The sequence below is a fragment of the Manis pentadactyla genome, chromosome 11, assembly GCF_030020395.1.
Source record: "Manis pentadactyla isolate mManPen7 chromosome 11, mManPen7.hap1, whole genome shotgun sequence".
NCBI classification, from domain to species: domain Eukaryota; kingdom Metazoa; phylum Chordata; class Mammalia; order Pholidota; family Manidae; genus Manis; species Manis pentadactyla.
In genome coordinates this window covers 14782031-14802924 of record NC_080029.1, presented here as the reverse complement: position 1 = coordinate 14802924, position 20894 = coordinate 14782031, and positions in this window count along the sequence as shown.

Below are 20894 nucleotides of genomic sequence, written 5' to 3'. Positions count from 1 at the left end.
ATGCCAGAAAGGAGATCGCAGAAATGAAATAAACTCTGGAAGGGTTTATAAGCAGAATGGATAGAATGCAAGAGGCCATTGATGGAATTGAAATCAGAGAACAGGAACGCATAGAAGCTGACAGAGAGAGAGACAAAAGGATCTCCAGGAATGAAACAATATTAAGAGAACTGTGTGACCAATCCAAAAGGAACAATATCCGTATTATAGGGGTCCCAGAAGAAGAAGAGAGAGGAAAAGAGATGGAAAGTATCTTAGAAGAAATAATTGCTGAAAACTTCCCCAAACTGGGGGAGGAAATAATCGAACAGACCACGGAAATACACAGAACCCCCAACAGAAAGGATCCAAGGAGGACAACACCAAGACACATAACAATTAAAATGGCAAAGATCAAGGACAAGGAAAGAGTTTTAAAGGCAGCTAGAGAGAAAAAGGTCACCTATAAAGGGAAACCCATCAGGCTAACATCAGATTTCTCAACAGAAACCCTACAGGCCAGAAGAGAATGGCATGATATATTTAATACAATGAAACAGAAGGGCCTTGAACCAAGGATACTGTATCCAGCACGACTATCATTCAAATATGACGGTGGGATTAAACAATTCCCAGACAAACAAAAGCTGAGGGAATTTGCTTTCCACAAACCACCTCTACAGAACATCTTACAGGGACTGCTCTAGATGGGAGCACTCCTAGAAAGAGCACAGCACAAAACACCCAACATATGAAGAATCGAGGAGGAGGAATAAGAAGGGAGAGAAGAAAAGAATCTCCAGACAGTGTATATAACAGCTCAATAAGCGAGCTAAGTTAGGCAGTAAGATACTAAAGAGGCTAACCTTGAACCTTTGGTAACCACGAATTTAAAGCCTGCAATGGCAATAAGTACATATCTTTCAATAGTCACCTTAAATGTTAATGGGTTGAATGCACCAATCAAAAGACACAGAGTAACAAAATGGATAAAAAAGCAAGACCCATCTATATGCTGCTTACAAGAAACTCACCTCAAACCCAAAGACATGTACAGACTAAAAGTCAAGGGATGGAAAAACATATTTCAAGCAAACAACAGTGAGAAGAAAGCAGGGGTTGCAGTACTAATATCAGACAAAATAGACTTCAAAACAGAAAGTAACAAGAGATAAAAAAGGACACTACATAATGATAAAGGGCTCAGTCGAACAAGAGGATATAACCATTCTAAATATATACGCACCCAACACAGGAGCACCAGCATATGTGAAACAAATGCTAACAGAACTAAAGGGGGATATAGACTGCAATGCATTCATTCTAGGAGACTTCAACACACCGCTCACCCCAAAGGATAGATCCACTGGGCAGAAAAGAAGTAAGGACACGGAAGCGCGGAACAACACAGTAGAGCAGATGGACCTAATAGACATCTATAGAACTCTACATCCAAAAGCAGCAGGATATATTTTCTTCTCAAGTGCACATGGAACATTCTCCAGAATAGACCACATACTAGGCCACAAAAAGAGCCTCAGAAAATTCCAAAAGATTGAAATCCTACCAACCAACTTTTCAGACCACAAAGGCATAAAACTAGAAATAAACTGTACAAAGAAAGCAAAGAGGCTCACAAACACATGGAGGCTTAACAACACGCTCCTAAATAATCAATGGATCAATGACCAAATCAAAATGGAGATCCAGCAATATATGGAAACAAATGACAACAACAACACTAAGCCCCAACTTCTGTGGGACACAGCAAAAGCAGTCTTAAGAGGAAAGTATATAGCAATCCAAGCATATTTCAAGAAGGAAGAGCAATCCCAAATGAATGGTCTAATGTCACAATTATCGAAATTGGAAAAAGAAGAACAGATGAGGCCTAAGGTCAGCAGAAGGAGGGACATAATAAAGATCAGGGAAGAATTAATAAAATTGAGAAGAATAAAACAATAGCAAAAATCAATGAAACCAAGAGCTGGTTCTTCGAGAAAATAAACAAAATAGATAAGCCTCTAGCCAGACTTATTAAGAAGAAAAGAGAGTCAACACAAATCAACAGTATCAGAAACGAGAAAGGAAAAATCACGACGGACCCCACGGAAATGCAAAGAATTATGGGAGACTACTATGAAAACCTATATGCTAACAAGCTGGGAAACCTAGGAGAAATGGACAACTTCCTAGAAAAATACAACCTTCCAAGATTGACCCACGAAGAAACAGAAAATCTAAACAGACCAATTACCAGCAACGAAATTGAAGCGGTAATCAAAAAACTACCAAAGAACAAAACCCCCGGGCCAGATGGATTTACCTCGGAATTTTATCAGACATACAGGGAAGACATAATACCCATTCTCCTTAAAGTTTTCCAAAAAATAGAGGAGGAGGGGATACTCCCAAACTGATTCTATGAAGCTAACATCACCCTAATACCAAAACCAGGCAAAGACCCCACCAAAAAAGAAAACTACAGACCAATATCCCTGATGAACGTAGATGTAAAAATACTCAACAAAATATTAGCAAACCGAATTCAAAAATACATCAAAAGGATCATACACCATGACCAGGTGGGATTCATCCCAGGGATGCAAGGATGGTACAACATTCGAAAGTCTATCAACATCATCCACCACATCAACAAAAAGAAAGACAAAAACCACATGATCATCTCCATAGATGCTGAGAAAGCATTTGACAAAGTTCAACATCCATTCATGATAAAAACTCTCAGCAAAATGGGAATAGAGGGCAAGTACCTCAACATAATAAAGGCCATCTATGATAAATCCACAGCCAACATTATATTGAACAGCGAGAAGCTGAAAGCATTTCCTCTGAGATCGGGAACTAGACAGGGATGCCCACTCTCTCCACTGTTATTTAACATAGTACTGGAGGTCCTAGCCACGGTGATCAGACAAAACAAAGAAATACAAGGAATCCAGATTGGTAAAGAAGAAGTTAAACTGTCACTATTTTCAGATGACATGATACTGTACATAAAAAACCTAAAGACTCCACCCCAAAACTACTAGAACTGATATCGGAATACAGCAAAGTTGCAGGATACAAAATCAACACACAGAAATCTGTGGCTTTCCTAGCTACTAACAATGAACCAACAGAAAGAGAAATCAGGAAAAACAACTCCATTCACAATTGCATCAAAAAAAAAATAATAGCTAGGAATAAACCTAACCAAAGAAGTGAAAGACTTATACTCTGAAAACTACAAGTCACTCTTAAGAGAAATTAAAGGGGACACTAACAGATTGAAACTCATCCCATGCTCGTGGTTAGGAAGAATTAATATCGTCAAAATGGCCATCCTTCCCAAAGCAATATAGAGATTTGATGCAATCCCTATGAAACTACCAGCAACATTCTTCAATGAACTAGAACAAATAATTCAAAAATTCATATGGAACCACCAAAGACCCCGAATAACCAAAGCAATCCTGTGAAAGAAGAATAAAGTAGGGGGGATCTCACTCCCCAACTTCAAGCTCTACTATAAAGCTATGGTAATCAAGACAATTTGGTACTGGCACAAGAGCAGAGCCACAGACCAATGGAACAGACTAGAGAATCCAGACATTCACCCAGACATATATGGTCAATTAATATTTGATAAAGGAGCCATGGACATACAATGGCAAAATGACAGTCTGTTCAACAGGTGGTGCTGGCAAAACTGGACAGCTACATGTAGGAGAATGAAACTGGACCATTGTCTAACCCCATATACAAAAGTAAACTCAAAATGGATCAAAGACCTGAATGTAAGCCATGAAACCATTAAACTCTTGGAAGAAAACATAGGCAAAAACCTCTTAGACATAAACATGAGTGACCTCTTCTTGAACATATCTCCCCGGGCAAGGAAAACAACAGCAAAAATGAGTAAGTGGGACTATATTAAGCTGAAAAGCTTCTGTACAGCAAAAGACACCATCAATAGAACAAAAAGGATCCCTACAGTATGGGAGAATATATTTGAAAATGACACATCTGATAAAGGCTTGACGTCCAGAATATATAAAGAGCTCACACACCTCAACAAACAAAAAACAAATAACCCAATTAAAAAATGGGCAGAGGAACTGAACAGACAGTTCTCCAAAAAAGAAATACAGATGGCCAACAGACACATGAAAAGATGCTCCACATCGCTAATTATCAGAGAAATGCAAATTAAAACTACAATGAGGTATCACCTCACACCAGTAAGGATGGCTGCCATCCAAAAGACAAACAACAACAAATGTTGGCGAGGCTGTGGAGAAAGGGGAACCCTCCTACACTGCTGGTGGGAATGTAAGTTAGTTCAACCATTGTGGAAAGCAGTATGGAGGTACATCAAAATGCTCAAAACAGACTTACCATTTGACCCAGGAACTGCACTCCTAGGAATTTACCCTAGAATGCAGCAATCAAGTATGAGAAAGATCAGTGCACCCCTATGTTTATCGCAGCACTATTTACAATAGCCAAGAGTTGGAAGCAACCTAAATGTCCATCGATAGATGAATGGATAAAGAAGATGTGGTACATATACACAATAGAATACTACTCAGCCATAAGAAAAGGGCAAATCCTACCATTTGCAGCAACATGGATGGAGCTGGAGGGTATTATGCTCAGTGAAACAAGCCAAGCAGAGAAAGAGAAATACCAAATTATTTCACTTATCTGTGGAATATAAGAACAAAGGAAAAACTGAAGGAACAAAACAGCAGCAGAATCACAGAACTCAAGAATGGACTAACAGGTACCAAAGGGAAAGGGACTGGGGAGGATGGGTGGGTAGGGAGGAATAAGTGGTGGGGAGAAGTAGGGGGGTATTAAGATTAGCATGCATGGGGGGGTAGGAGAAAAGGGAGGGCTGTACAACACAGAGAAGGCAAGTAGTGATTCTACAACATTTTGCTATGCTGATGGACAGTGACTGTAAAGGGGTTTCTAGGGGAGACATGGTATAGGGGAGAGCCTAGTAAACATAATATTCATCATGTAAGTGTAGATTAGTGATACCCAAAACAAAACAAAACAAAACAAAAAAAACAAAAAAAAGGGCTATTCCTGTGTGGTAACCTCCAATGAGTTCTACACAAGGGTATAAAGGGCATATAAAAGTGTAGGCAAAGGGTCTGTTTGCATTTATACAGAAGATCAAAGCCTAATTGGGCTACCCCGAAAATGAACTAAGATACAATTGAAAGAGAACTTCCAACATCAGCACTCTCTGGAAGACTCATGCCAGAAGATGATCATCAAAAAACCCCAACAAAGATCCACGCACTGCTACAGCTGTAGATGCACTCATCCCACCAGTTCCTGGACTTGCCATGGGAATGAGGAAGGAGATATCTAAGCTGGCCTGTGCATACAGTAAAGCAACAAATTTGACTGGATCTATACTGTTGGAACTCAATCAAGAATTAGGAGAAGTGCAAATTGTAGCACTCCAAAATCTTACAACTACAGACTATTTACTGTTAAAAGAACATAAGGGATGTGAACATTCCCCAGGAATGGGTTGTTTTAATTTGTCTGATTTCTCTCAGACTGTTCAAGTTCAGTTGGACAATATCCACCATATCATAGATAAGTTTTCACAAATGCCTAAGGTGCCTAACTGGTTTTCTTGGTTTCACTGGAGATGGCTGGTAATTACAGGTATGCTTTGGTTATGTAACTATACTCCTATTATGTTAATGTGTGTGCGCAATTTAAGTAGTAGCTTAAAACCTATACATGCTGAAGTTACTCTACAAGAAGATATGTCAAAGAAATAATCAATCTTCCCATGTTTTCTTCCACCTGCTACTTCTATAGCTTTTCTTCTTCCTTCCTAATTACAATCCTTAAATAGAACTCATGCCTCATATCAAATTTACCGAGTATCATAATTCTTCCAAGTGGTAAAGATACCTCAAGACAAATGCTGGGCATAGAAGCCACAGGGCATAAATATGCAAAGAAATAAAAAGCTAACCATTTCAAACAATAAGGCTTCTCTCTCACTTACCAACTTTACATTTCCCTGTATGGCCCCGGAAGATGACTGGTTAGCCAGAGACGGGTAAGATTCCTCAAGGGAGGAACAACCTAAGACAGGCACAGTTGCAGGGGGGTCATCAGGTGAGAAATTGGGGATCAACAGAGGTGAGGCTTAGAACCTCACCACCCCGTTCTGAGAGAAATCTTCTGCATACGTAGATGTTTTATTGCCCTTGTCTAGCTTGGATTAACACATAGTCTACAGGCACACACCTGATCATCTACATTTGCTCTCTTACAACACTAAACTATGTTTTCTACCTTTATCTTGTATCTACCTACCACTTCAGCATTTTATTAAAAATAATAATAATAAAGAGAGAAATGTGGTATCCACATATAAATCAAGTATAAAAACCAAAAGAGTATTCATATTTGAACTGACTGTTTATAGTTCATAATGCATGAGCAAAACCGAAAGTTTCTGTGATGACTGCCCTTGTACTGTTCACCATGTAACTTATTCATTATGTAAGAATTCGTTCTCCATGTAAGAACTTGTTTGTTATGCCTCAGAAGATTGGAGACTGATGAAAATTAGGCTTGGGGTGGATTAATGATTGTGCATTGAGCATTGACTCCCCTATACAGAATTTTATTGTTGTTAACAACCATTCGATCAATAAATATGAGAGATGCCCTCACAAAAAAAAAAAAAAAAAAAAAAAGGACAGACTTCCAATGGTAAAATAAATAAGTAACCGGGATGTAATGTATAGCATAAGGAATATAGTCAAGATATTGTAACAGCTTGGTAGGGTGATAGCTGGAACCTAGAATTATGTATATAAATGTTTTATCACTGTGTTGTACACTTGAAACTAATGTAATGTAGTACTGTGCATCAACTACCCTTCAATAAAAAATATTTATATAAAAAAAAAAAAGAAAAAAAAAACCATGCAGTTGCACAAATGGAGCCACTGGAGCCATATATTCCTTTCACTTCTGGGAAGGTGCAACCATCACAAAGAGATGCTGTCTTGCCTCTGCCTCCCGCCAGCCTGGCAGAGACACAGAGATCTGGCATAGAAGGGTCACAGGGCTTAATGCTGCCTGATCAGGATGGCAGCCTGCAGGATACGGTGTCCTTGCAGGGCGAAACGGCAGGTGCTGGGGATGGCTTTGGGGCTATCAGATTATGTGTGGTTGTGATCATCCTCCTGAGAATTTTAGAGGTTACAGCCTCAGAGAATGAATTGGAACACAATGGCATCTAGCTTACTGTTAAACCCTGAGGTTTGGACAGAGAGCCCTGCTCTGCTTCCTCAGAAAGCAGGTCCTCCCAGGTTGCTCTGCTGGCTGAGTGGGCAGCAGGTGAGACGTGGCAGCAGTGAAAGAGAATGACTTGGCTTCACCTGACCCTGTTCAGCGGTTAGGTGTGCTTTCTAATCCCGGTTCCAGCCCTTGGGGCTGAGAGACTTTGGGCAAATTATTTAACCTCTGAATGCTTCCATTTCCTCATCTGTACAGTGAAGGTAACAAATTGTCCCCTGCCTTTAACCAGTGAGATGGTATAAGAATAAAACCAAATAGACCACTGTGTAAGTTTAAAGCCTTGTGCAGATGCATACTTTGGGCCCAAAGAATGTTATTATTGGGATAATAACAGTATTCTAAAAGGCTGTTCAGAACACCCTTTCATGAATTTCCCTAGGTAAGCAGATCCATGGACTACTTCAGGGTTCACTTGACAACCTCCATCAGTGCCCCTGGGAATATCTGTGATAAGTTAGAACAAAACAACACAAATTCAGTGACATGTATGTGGAATTGGGGAAACTCCTCATCTCGATTCTGTCACAGTCCTGACCTTGTTGTATCAGTCAGTGTTGGTGAGGTAATACTGCCAGTTAACCCCCGAATCTCAGGACTGAGCCACTCTACATGTCCTGTGAGGTTAGGTAAGATGCTCAGCTCCACCCAGTCACTCAGGGATTCAGATTGATTGAAGATCTCCCATTCTTACAGTTGTGCCATCTGGAACATGGGCTTCCTCAACTGTTGGGGGAGAGAAGAGAGAACCTGAGACTCACATGGGCTTTTTGTTAACTCAGCCTGGGAAGAACAGGTAACTTTTGCTCATATTTCATTGGCTAGAATAAGCCACGTGGCCCCACCCAAAGCAAGGGTCTGGAAAACAGAGGAGAGCAGATGGGATACCTGGGGAGTACACTTGGGCTGGGCCCAACTTGCCGTAGGGGCACACCTTCTGTTCAGCTTCCTCAAGGTGGAATGCATGAGCAGCTCATGCATGAGTCCTCGGCTTAGGGCTGCTGCACGTAGTGGTGTACCTTGTTCACTGCACAGAGGCACTCCCTGGGGCTTAAGAGGGGCTGAAATCCAGTCCTTACTCTGCTTGTAAGACTGTGCAACTGGAAGGCTGTGTCCTGCCGGCTCTACTTGGGTCATTTTGCTTCCTCGTTATCTAGGATCAATCCATCAGCTTCACCATAGTTACAGGCCACTGTTGACCCCATAGCTGTACTTTGCTTACTCTGAACTCAGACTGACTGGCAGTGTGATCTCTGACAAGTTACTTAAGCTAGAGTTCTGCATCCATGAAACAAGTTTGATAATACTTTACTGGGTGAAGAGCAAACAAACAGTGGGTATGAAAAATGCCCAGCATGTTTCTGGAATATTGGATGTACGATTAGTAAATGGTAGTGATAACAAAATTGATGACGATAAATCCTATAGTCTTCACTGAACATGAGCCATGCTTCTTTAGGAGGGAAAAATGTTTCTTTATACTCATGCTGCCAGCTTATCTTCTCTGGCCAGAGAGAGACACTGCAGTTTTCCTTGCATCTCTGTGCAATAAGCCCCCTGAGGGTACCTGCCCTAGGTTTTTCCTCCACCCTTGCTACTGTGTGCTGGGTATTTTCACAATTGTGATTACATTCAGTCCACACAATGACCCTGTGATCTGGGGTTTGAACCCAGGTCTACCTCAAGCCAAATTCTCCCTTCTTCTGTTCCTCTAGGCTATTCTTTCCCATCAGCAAACTACCTCTTGAATGGCCCCAGGAGTCAGAATTGCCTGGGTTCAAATCCCACCCCAGCCACTTCCTAATAGTGGAAGCTTTGAAGACTATTAAACCTCTCTGTACCCCCATTTCTGCATTTGTAAAATGTAGATGATAAAACCAAAGCTCAGCAGTCAGGGTTCAACCAGGGAACTGGAACCTCCATGAGGGATGTTGGATGGGGATTGTCTGTAGGAATGAGACCCTACACAAGTGTGGGAGAAGCTGGGGAAATGGAGAATGCAGGTCTGGAAGGAGTTGGACCAGAAATGACACTAACCTGCTCTACTGAGACCTGGGGGGGCCAGTGCACAAGTTGGAGCTTGCAGGGCAATCAGGAGCTGGGCTTGTCCAAGTGCGCAAGAGGGACCATAGACGGGAGAGAATGTGTGTAGCCACTGCGGTGGTCCTCAGCCAAAGGCTGATGCTGGGTGTGGGTGAGCAGGGGCTGCTGGTGGCAGGAAGGGCAGGGCATAGAAGAGAGGAGGCAAGGACCCACTGGAACCTGCTGGGCCCCTCTGCTCCGCATGTGATCAAAGCTTTTCAGATAGTAACGGCTGCCATTCAATTCCACTGTCTAAATGTCACACGAGTTCCTCTTTTGGCTAGCTCTAATCTGGGACTGTGCAGGAAAGAAGATTCTGGAAAACAGAAGCCCCCTTTTAACCAAGTGGAGACAGCAGACCCACCACAATTACCTGCCTCTTGGGGTCATGAGATTCCTTGGAATGACATATGTGGAGCACCAGCACCCACTGGGCACTTGGTATGTGCTCAGTACTTGGATGTTCTTATTGCCATCGCTGTGATTGATACACTGTTTTGTCTGCAGGGAGAGCGGCTGAGGGACTGGTGGTCAGGGAGAGAGACTTTGAATCTGTGTTCCCATTGGGGACTGCTTGAAAGCTTCCCCATGTGCCTACATTACTCTAAAAGCTACTATTTTTAAAGTTGTTTGAAAATAAAATCTTTTTCATTTTAAGCCTGCAATCTAATGCTGTCACGGAAGCCATGAAGCCAAAAGTAGGGGGAATTTTCTTCCTGACTTTTAACAAATGGCTTAAAATAATTCATAGCAGCACAGCTATGTCTCACTAGGTCTATTGCCTGAAGAAGACTGAAGCAGAGGGCAGGGTGCTATTTTCAGATCAGTCAGGGTACACCAAGCTGCTTAACTGATCACTATCACTTTGTGAGTAATTGCTTATTTAATTTCATCTGGCTCTATCAGCTGCAGAGCAAAATTGGGAGATTCCATGGGGATGTTGGAATAGATGATTGTGGTAGGCAGAATGAATAATGCGCCCTCCCATCAAAGATGTCCACACCTTGACCCCCAAAATATACATGTGCTTCCCACCCTTTTCCTCTCTGTCTAGCCTCTCACCCTGCTCCCACTCCATGAACTATTCCTTCAGTCACAGCACAATACCCTAAATGTCCATCCATGTTGTTGCAAATGTCAGGGTTTCCTTCTTTTTTTATGGCCGAATAATATTTCAATGTGTGTATGTGTGTGTGTGTGTGTGTGTGTGTGTGTGTGTGTGTGTGTGTGTGTCTGTGTGTATCTCCACATTTTTTCTGCCCATTCATCTGTCAATAGATACTTTGGGTGTTTCCATGTCTTGGTGATTATAAATAATGCTGCAATGAACATTGGGATGCAGATATCTCTTCAAGTAGTGATTTTGTTTCCTTGAACATTCAATTCTCTTATAATCACCTTTAAAACTAGCATCAGTATGAAAATGAAAAGTAGAATCAATGCAAAAATCTCCAGTTTTAATTTATATTTACATAGCATGACATTAAACAGTTGACACCATGACAATTCAAGAGAAAGAGAACCATGGAAGAAAGAAAAAGCTTTGTATTTTAGTACTTTAAATGGTACTGCCCCCTGTTTTTTGAACAAAGGGGCCCCACATTTTTATTTTGCACAGGGCCTCACAGATCAGGTGGCCAGCTCTGCATGGGGTGGAGGTAAAGGTTGTGCCCCCCAAACTCTTCATAGGCAGCACATTCATTTGAACTGGTAACATGCCCAACCCACTTTCTGAGCACAGCAGTAGCAATACACACACATGGAGTTAAAGTCATCTTCTCTTTTGGGTAAAGTTTGGAAAGGACTCTGGTGTCCCAGTATCTGGCATTTCATACAGGTTCATGGTGCCACTGGGGAGATTTTCCTGGCACAGAATGACTGTACTCTCAGAGGCTTCCCCATGAGGTACGAGGGGTCCTCTTAATTTTCCATGTCTTGATTTAATGAGCAACCGTCCACCAAAAAGCAAAACCACCACTGCCCTCCTATAATATGCACTCACGATATCAAACTCCTACTACAGGTCACACTTAGTGCTTTCATGAATTCAATGCCCTAGAAAACTCACAAGAATCCTGAGAGGCAGCTTTTATATCTACGAGCAAGGAAAGGGAGGCTTAGTGGCTGTATGTGACTTACCTAGGGTCAAACCCCCCTATATTTGAGACATGTGACTGATTCCCCAGAGTTTGCTCAAAGCCCCTTTCCTCCGCAAGCCCCACCCTGACCACTCTAATACTGCAAATTTCACCCAGACTGTGGAACTCCCAGCACCCTAGCCCTGTCCCACTGCTTTTTTCCATAATACTTATCACCTGATCATACAGTTTGATTTACATGTGTTTTACATTTATTATTTTGTTTTATCTTTTTAATGATTTTACTGTATGAAGATATGTCCTGTGATTTTCTTTTTATTGCAGCCTTACTCAGGTATAATCAACAACTAAAACTGTAAGATATTTAAAGTGTACACTCTGATGACTGATATGCATATAAGCCGTGAAAGGATTCCTCCATCTGGTTGATTAACACACCCATCTCCTCACATACTTATCTTTTTTTATTTTTCATGAGGACATTTGATTCTACTCTCTTAGCAAATTTTAATTATACAATACAATGTTACCAACTATAATAATCATGTTTTACATTAGTTCCTTAGACTTTATTCATTTTACAGCTGAAAGTTTGTACCCCTGGCAATCACTTTTCTATTCTGTTTGATTTGTTTTTTAAGATTCCACATATAAGTGATACCATGCCGTATTTGTCTTCCTCTGGCTTATTTCATTTAGCATAATACCCTCAAGGTCCATCCATGTTGTCACAAGTGGCAGGACTTCCTTCTTTCTCAGGGCTCAATAATATTCCACCATATATATATAATACATATATATATGATGTGTGTGTGTGTGTGTGTGTGTATATATATATACCAGATCTTCTTTATCCATTCATCTGTGATGGACAGTTAGGCTGTTTAGTTTCTGTTTATTACTAATAGACCATATAATTTATATGGTCTTATATTTATTGTTTTATTTTTGGGTTATTGTATATTTCTGCCAACATACAAACACTGTGAGAGGAGGTACTTCCTCTGTTTTGTTCATTGATACATGCCACAGACATAGAACAGTGCTGGTGCATTGTAGGTATTCAATAAATATTTAATGAATGAATGACCAAGTATTGGTTCAATTTCTCAATATGGAAAAAGTCAACATCCTTCCACACAAACATTGTCTTTCTCAGTTCTTAGGACAGCCCTATAAGGGAGTTATTTATTGTCTCCACTTTACAGGAGGAGAAAATCATGCTTTGGCAGCTTGTGTTAAAGTAATAGAGTTAGCAAGAATCACAGATGTTGTTAAAACACCACCCTGTCAATAGCTAAAGTCCCCACTTCCTCCTGCATGCGTTCGGTTTTTACTTGAAAGTCAAATTCTTTGTTCAACTGCTGACCTGGCAACGTTCCCCTGGGCTTCCAGCAGCTCTGCCTGGCCTCACATGCTCTCTCACAGTGTGTGGAGAGGTGACCTCTTGGCCGAGGGGATGCCCCCAGCACCTGCAGGCCAACCTTGAGGTCACACTACACTGGGATGCTGCCACAGAGAAGCACCAGTGTCTCAGAACCTTCCCAGTGCCTCCCTGCTCCCTGGCATCTGAGGCAACAAATTAGCATCAACCTTTTCTAAGACCTGCTGACCCTGTGCAGGAGCCAGAAAAGAAAAGGAGTCCCATTCCTACCCTCAGGATCTTACATATAAAAATATCTAATAGCATCAGGTGGCTTGAGCTGTGTAAGCCCTGGAGACCATTTTTCCAATCATTTAGTCGTCAGCCAATGTCAAACTCTTGAGTGTCTAGTAGAGGGCTTGGCACACTTTTTCTATAAAGGGCCAGATCACAAATATTTCCTACTTTGTGGGATGGATGGTCTCCATTGCAACTACTCAACCCTGTCCTTGCAGCATAAAAAACCCCCACAGATGGCATTGTGGGGGCTTGAGGGGGAACAGGGGGAGGCTGGTATAAGGGTACAAACTTTCAGCTCTAAGATGAATAATGTCTGAGTATCCATGTAACATGGTGACTCTAGCCGATGACACTGTATTTTATAACTGAAATTTGCTAAGAAAGCAGAACTTAAAAATGTTCTCACATGCACACTATATATGTGTGTGTATAACTATATATATGTTAATGAACTAGATAGAAGGAATCCTTTCTCATTGTATACATATATTAAATCATCACAATATATACTTTAAATATCTTATAATTTTATTTGTCAATTAGACCTTAATGAAGCTAAAGAAAAGAGAAAGATGACATATAAATGAATGAGCATTGCTGTGCTCCAATAAAATTTGAATTTCATGTGTTGTGAAATATTCTTTTCTTTTGAATTTTTCCCCAACCATTTAAAAGTGTAAAAACTTAGCTCTCAAAAGCAGGTGGTGGGTGGGATTTGACCCACGCGCCATAGTCTGCTGACCCCTGGCCTAGGTGGGGGCCAGGCTCTGGGCTGGCATACAGCAGTGATTGTGACATGGTCCCTGGTGGCACAAGCTTGCTGCCCATGGGGGAAGCGGACAGGCCAACCGGCTGGGACCAGGGCAGGGACTGAGGAGGCGGTGAGGAAACACAGACCCCGGCCACCCGCGGAGGGGTCCTGGGAGGTCACGGGCAGCTGGGGAGGGCCTCTCAGAAGACGGAGGTAAGACTCAAGCCAGGGGAGTCAGAAACTCTCCCCAGTAGCTGCCTTCCCGAACTGGAGCTTGAAGGTGAGCTGTCCCCTGCAGGGTGAGAAGTTTCCCCTTGAAAGCCCTCTGAGCTGCTGCGAGAGCTCCCCTCCCTCAGGCGTCTGCTGAGCCCAAACCCTGTGATGACAGGGATGTGGTGCTGGTGAGGTCAGCCTCTGGGCAGCCCAGCTCTGGTCGGCCGCCCTCTTCCCAGCACACCTGTTAGGCATTTAGGGCTTGCCTGGATAGTCCAGGATAATCTCCACATCTCTAGGCCTTTAATTCAATCATATTTGCAAAGTCTCATTTACTCACATAAGTGACATTCACAGGCCCAGGGGTTAGGACCTGCATATCTGTGGGGGTCCTTACAGCTGACCACATCTACCATAGGCAGGCTTTCTTCTGGACGCTAGAGAATCAGCAGCTAGCAGGGTCGACAAGGTCCCTGCAGTGAGGGAACCACATTCCAGTGGGGATGATTGATCAAGAGCAGGAAAATCCAGATTGCATTGAGCTTTGAGGGAAATAAAGGGGGTGATGGGAGAGAGAATAACAGGGGGTGACACACATTGATCATTGAAGAGGAGCTGGCTTGGTGAGGAAGTTGGGAGGGTGGTCCTGACAGAAGGGACAGGAAGAACAAAGAAATAGCAATGAGCCTGGCACATTCCAGGTCATCGGGGAGTGAAGGAGAGTTGGTAGGAGTTGGGATGGGAACAGGAGGAAGCAGCACACTTCTGGAATGAGAGCAAATTTAATTTAAGTGCTGCACCTCCTTAGTTTTCTGATACTCATCTTTGATTAAATTGCATTTTATTTTGTCCTCAGTGACTGTGTTTCTTTTTATCTCTTCTGATTTCGGGTAGTATCAAGGCGAGCCTCATAAGCGTGTGACCTGTGTAGTCGTCCAGTCTCTTAGAAGGGCCCTGTGCTTGGTTTAACACTTTGTTGACACTGTCTTGAAGTTCTTCATCATTTTTTAACATAGGGGTATGCATTTTCATTTTGCACTGAGTCCCACAAATCAGGTAGCCAGTCCAAGTGGAGGACATTTTGATAAGCTGGAGCAATACAGCCCTTCCCTCTTAGGGGCTTTCCCTTGAAGGACCCCAGTCTACAGGTCACTCTTTGCATGGGCAGTGGCTTAGAGCTTTCGTGAAAACAGCCCCTTTTCCACTGGAATTGTGCATTTGGAAAGACACCCCAGACAGAGGCCAGAGTGGTTTGGGCTTAATTAGAAATGCAAGGTTTTTAGTAGTTTAAAGTTATACCAGGAACCAATAGGATGCCGTAATTTGTAAAAATGTACTCTGGACAGTGAAGGCATTTCTACAAAGGACTAACATGGCCTGGGCTGAGCCATCTCTCATGCCAAGCATGGGCAGAGACAACCAAGGGGAAATCTCCAAGGAGAACCAACAGAGAAAAACTAGAGAAAGAAGGACAAGGGTGGACATGGCCCCTTCTGTAAGCCAGGCGCTGGACAAGGCTTCAGTGAAGGCTGACTTACACAGCAAACAGTCCCTCTCTTCAGGGGGAATTAGCAACAACAAAAATGACAATAGAAAACAGCAGACATTTACTGAGCACATATAAGAAGATTCTATATTCATCGTCTCAGTGACTCTTACACAGTCCCTTGAGAGAGGTGTGACTATTATTCTTACCTGTTTCTACAAGAAAACGAAGGATACACGACTTGTTCAGGTCCCACAGCTTGGAGGGAGGCCACAGGACAGAGCTGCGGGGGGGACCTGAGTGCAGGCTGGCCCACAGTGCGGCTCTGCGAGGGGAGAGTGCAGACAGCTGGCGCGGTTTGCGGCTGGCACCCACATGACAACAGGGCACTGCATCTGGTATGGCTCAAAGTTGGGTGGGGGATAGGGAAGCAGAGGTTCCCAGACAATGTGACAGGCGTTCAGTCCAGAAGAGGAGCTGAGTTTAGTCCACATGGAAACAGCTGCAAGAGGTGGGCAGGAGGCTGACAGGAAAGAGAAAGTAAGATGTGTGCCCGGCAGATGCTCTAAGGCTGAGCCAGCTCCCTGCATCCTGCAGATGAGGGGCGTGATACACATGGGCAGTTGCTGGTTTTGAAACATGGGAGCAGATTCTTTGACATGCCTCCTGTGAAGAGGTGGCATCCGTGTCCCCTTCCCCTGAGCCTGGGTGGGCCTTTGTGACAGAAGGACACTGTGTCGCTTCAGAGGCTGGCTGGGAGAAGGCCACTCACATACACAGCTTCTGTGAATCTCTTCTGGGCACTGACTCTGGGAGTCCCAGGTGCCAGCTAGATTCAGGTACCCCTACATGGAGGAGGAAGGGAGAGGGGGAAAAGAAGGAAGATTAGCAGAAAGGGAAACAGGAGGAGAGGGAGAGGAGATGCCAAGGAGCTCCAGCTGTGCCAGCTTCCAGCCCAGGTGCCAGATAGTGAGGCAGAAGCCCTTGAGATGACTCAGCCCCATGGCCATCTGACTGTCACTGCATGAGACACCCCAAGTGATCACTGCCCAGCTGTACCCAGTCAACCCAGAACTGGGAGCAAATTCAGTGGAAAATGAACCAATCAGCAAACCCTTGTTGACCACCTGCAGTGCCAGGCAGTGGGGAGGTGGCCACTGGCCCAGGGGGATCCATCTCTGTCTCCCCAGACTCCTCCCACCACGCCCTTCCCGCACCAGCATCCCTCCCATCCTCTCAGGGCCCTGGGTACAGATGTGCATTTTCTCTAAACCAAAAATGAACTTTTGTTGTTGTGGAGAAAGTGAAGGTTCTTATGACCAGGATTCTCCCCTGGCCCTGGTCAGCTAGCTCATTACACACGAGTGGGCAATGCGTTGCTATTGACTCTATATAAAGAGCTCCACCCAGTGCTCGGGGTGACACGGTGGCAAGGCTGCATGGCTGCAGGAGAGCAGAGCAGAGGCTGGAGTGGTGGCAGCGCTGAGGACAGAGACTGAGACGGCTGCAGGGGCAGAGGGGCCCAGAGGCAGGGACCAGCTTGCTGCATGCAGACTGGCTGTGAGTGGACAGGATTTCTAGTGACTGAACCCTTTCACCCCAAGAACATTTCATTGTCATTTTTCAGTCTCATTGAATTCATAGTGAACTTGCCTGGGACTGAAACCCTTTGGCAAGACAGTTGTAATTCTTTTTTCCACAAAAACACATATAAGAACCTATGAAAGAACCTATGAAAAACACAGAGAAGGCAATAAGAGGCACTTCTATTTCCAATACTCAGGTATTTTTTTAAAAGTATTTTTTAATTTGGCACATTTACATGGATGACATTACACTTCCACTATTTTTAACCTGAGTTTGCCCTCTAACGATATACTTGTGAGGTCTTTACATGTCAAAAACATTCTCCTATAATGTCCTTTTCAATGACCAAGGAGTATTCCTTTCTACAAATGTACAGCAGTGTCTTACCCAAAGCCTTGGTAGCTGCTTAATTCATTGGAAAAGCTGGTGAGACTGTGGAACCCTGGAAAATGAACATTCATTTGCCAATCTTTTGCATAGAGCCCAGGGCTTTTATTAAAGATTATGCAGGCTTGGAGTCCTGTGTCTTGCCTAAAACCACACCCATAGTACACCTTTTACATCTCCAGTTTCTGTGTTTTTAAAGTGGGGTGAGCACTTAAAGACACAGCCAAGCAATCCGGGTGCAAAATCCTCATAATTTTTGCCCACTTACTTGCAGTGATCTTACCCACACCTCATCTCATAGCGCCTCCTTGGGAACTCAGATTTATGAAGTCTTTCCTAGGCATGCAAGGTGGTTTTCAGAGAAACAACTCTTTCTCTCTGCACCCCTATTGTATCAGTTTGCATAATATTGAATCATATTATGGAATGCCAATAAGTCCAACTGCCATGAATTGCTTTGAAACAATTCCTGCAGGCTTTTGAGTGAACACACACCTCAGCTGGTCGGGGCTGGAGTATTGAATGCACGCATCCCAGAGCCCACCGGCCTGCTGAGAGACCACAGCTCCAGTCACTGGGATTTGAGGAGGAATGGGAGTTTAGGTCAGTTAGGTCAGTTAACAGAGCAAATTTCCCTTCCCGTGACTGAGCGCACTTTGCCTGGACCATTAGGTGGTTTCCTATTGCAGTTTTCTACTATCAGCAATGTTTCATGGAACACTCTTATTCCCAAATCTTTGATTTAGTATAAAATGGGTTATTTAAGATAAATTTGTAGAAACAGAGGTATAGGATCCAATAGTCTGCAAGCTTTTAAAGCTTGTAATAGGATTTGCCAAGTTGCCCTGCACATAGTGCTCACAGCTCTCAGAGGAGTGTTTGTCCACCCTCTTCTCAGCTCTGGGTAGCACAGGGGACCTGCAGCACGTACCTATTTAACTTACGGGAATTCAGCTCCATGAGCTCAGCAAACCTTCAACAAACAAACAAACAAACAAATAAACCATTTTTAGCACAAGCCAGTACTTCAACGCTGCTCCAACTTTATTGGGAAAGCAGCCTGTGGAGATTTATTGAGAGGCAGGCTGCCACAGAGGTGCCCCTGTTCCTTCCAGAGAGGTCCTCTGGGTCTGGGGGTTCTCCCCACTGCTGCCGGGTCACAGTCAGATGTCTGCCTAGACTCACAACCACCATGTCCTCTCCGGAGTCTTGTTGGCGCTAGCAGGAAGCAGACTGCGGCGTCTCATGTTTAGGAACCTGTCAGAGCTTCTCCCCTCCTTTCCTCTCATTTCTCCTCAGTCCCCGTTCCCACAGTTAGGGAACCTTTGCTGGGTCTTCAGGCAAAGCCCCCCTGCTCCCAAGATTTGGCTGAGTTCTTGTGTTAATCAGCTTGGGCTGTTGTAACAAAAATACCACAAACTGGGTGGCTTATGAACAGCGGAAACTTATTTCTCACAGTTCTGGAGGCCAGAAGTCAGAGATCAGATGCCAGGGCGGTCGGGTTCTGGTGAGGATCCCCTTCCGGGTTGCAGACTGCTGACCTCTCATTGTATCTCAACATGGGGGAGAGCAGAGAGGAAGCAAGCCCTCTCCCGACTCTTGCAAGGGCACTAATCCCATCAGGAGGGCTCATCTAATCTTATTTATCCCAAAGGCCCCTCCTCCTAACGCCATTGCATCAGGGCATAGGATTCGAACATATGAATTTGGTGGGGTGGGGCATGAATGTTCAACCCATAACTATTCTCTTCAGTAATGTCCCAGCTAGAGCCTCGGGCTTTTGGAAATCAAAGCCAGGAGGAGGCTCTGGGTTGTCACACCCTCCTGGGAGAGCCTGGCTACTCGAATGAGAAGGGGAGTAAAAGAAAATGTCAGGATAAAGAAAGTTATTATTGAAACAAAATTATCCTACCTCACATCTCTTAGCTCCTAGCAATCTGTAAATGCACTCTGCTCCTTTAGGGCACTTAGCTGTTCCACGGGAGGCTGTGTGTTAACTCTGTATTACTTGGAACCTATTATTTTCAATGACCTAAAAGAAATTTAAAGTATTAGGCAAAAACAATTTGTCATTCAGATAATAATAACTCACCAAATTATATTATCTACAGGCTTTACTGCTTTGAGCTTATGATAAAACTTATGACTTAAATTCTCATTGGTTTTCAACACTATATAGGGATGCTGACTATAACTCAGTTTTTTAAGGTATCTGTCTATTTATTATGAAAATTGAAATGTGCACCAAAACAGATGTCTTACAGAGGAAGAAGCTTGTGTGTATAAGTTCTCTACCACTTCCATCCCCCTACCTTTTTATTATTGTGTCAGAATACATATGACATGAAATTTACCACTTAATCATCATTTTAATGGTTCAGTGGAATTAAATACATTCATGTTGTTGTGCTTTCATTACCATCCATCCCCATAATTCTTTTCATCTTGTAAATCTGAAACTCTATACCTATTAAGCAATAACTCCCTCCCACCAGCTGTGGCAGCCCCCATTCTATTTTCTTTCTACTACTCTATGGTTTTGACTACTCTACGGACCTCACAGAAGTGGAATCATACATATTTGTCTTTTTGTGACTGGCTTATTTCACTTAGCATAAGGTCCTCAAGATTCATCTATGTTGTAACATGTCAGAATTTCCTCCCCTTTTAAGGCTGAGTAGTATTCCATAATGTGTATTTTATGAATAATATTTTATTCCTCATCCATCAATGGACACTTGGGTTGCTTCCATGTTTTAGCTACTGTGAATAATATTGCTGTGAATATGGGTGCACAAATATTTCTTCAAGACCCTGCCTTAAATTCTTCTGGGTTTATACCCACAGGTTGAATTGTTGGGTTGTAAGTAGTTCTATTTTTAAATTGTTGAGGAACGTTCACACTATTTTCTACATTCCCACCAACAACACACAAGAACTTAATTTGACTCAACAAGATTGTATTGTCCACCTACTATAAGCAGGGATCTGGGCTAGACCTCTTGGGGGCCAAAGAGATGGAGAGGACACTGCCTTTACCCGACAGAGCATGCAAATTAATTTTACTTCTTAGATTGAGAGAAGTTAGTTCAAACTTTAAAGATTAAGTTTTTAGAGAAAAAATATACAATTAAAATATTTTTTAAACAAAATAAACAGAGTAAGACTGTCTGGTTGTCAGCTTCCCCCAATCATGGAGGCAGCAGACCAGCCCTTTGAGATGTTTTCAGAGAGAGAAATCTAGAGTATTTTGCTCTTTCTTCTCTATCATCAGCAGCCAGCTGAGATAGT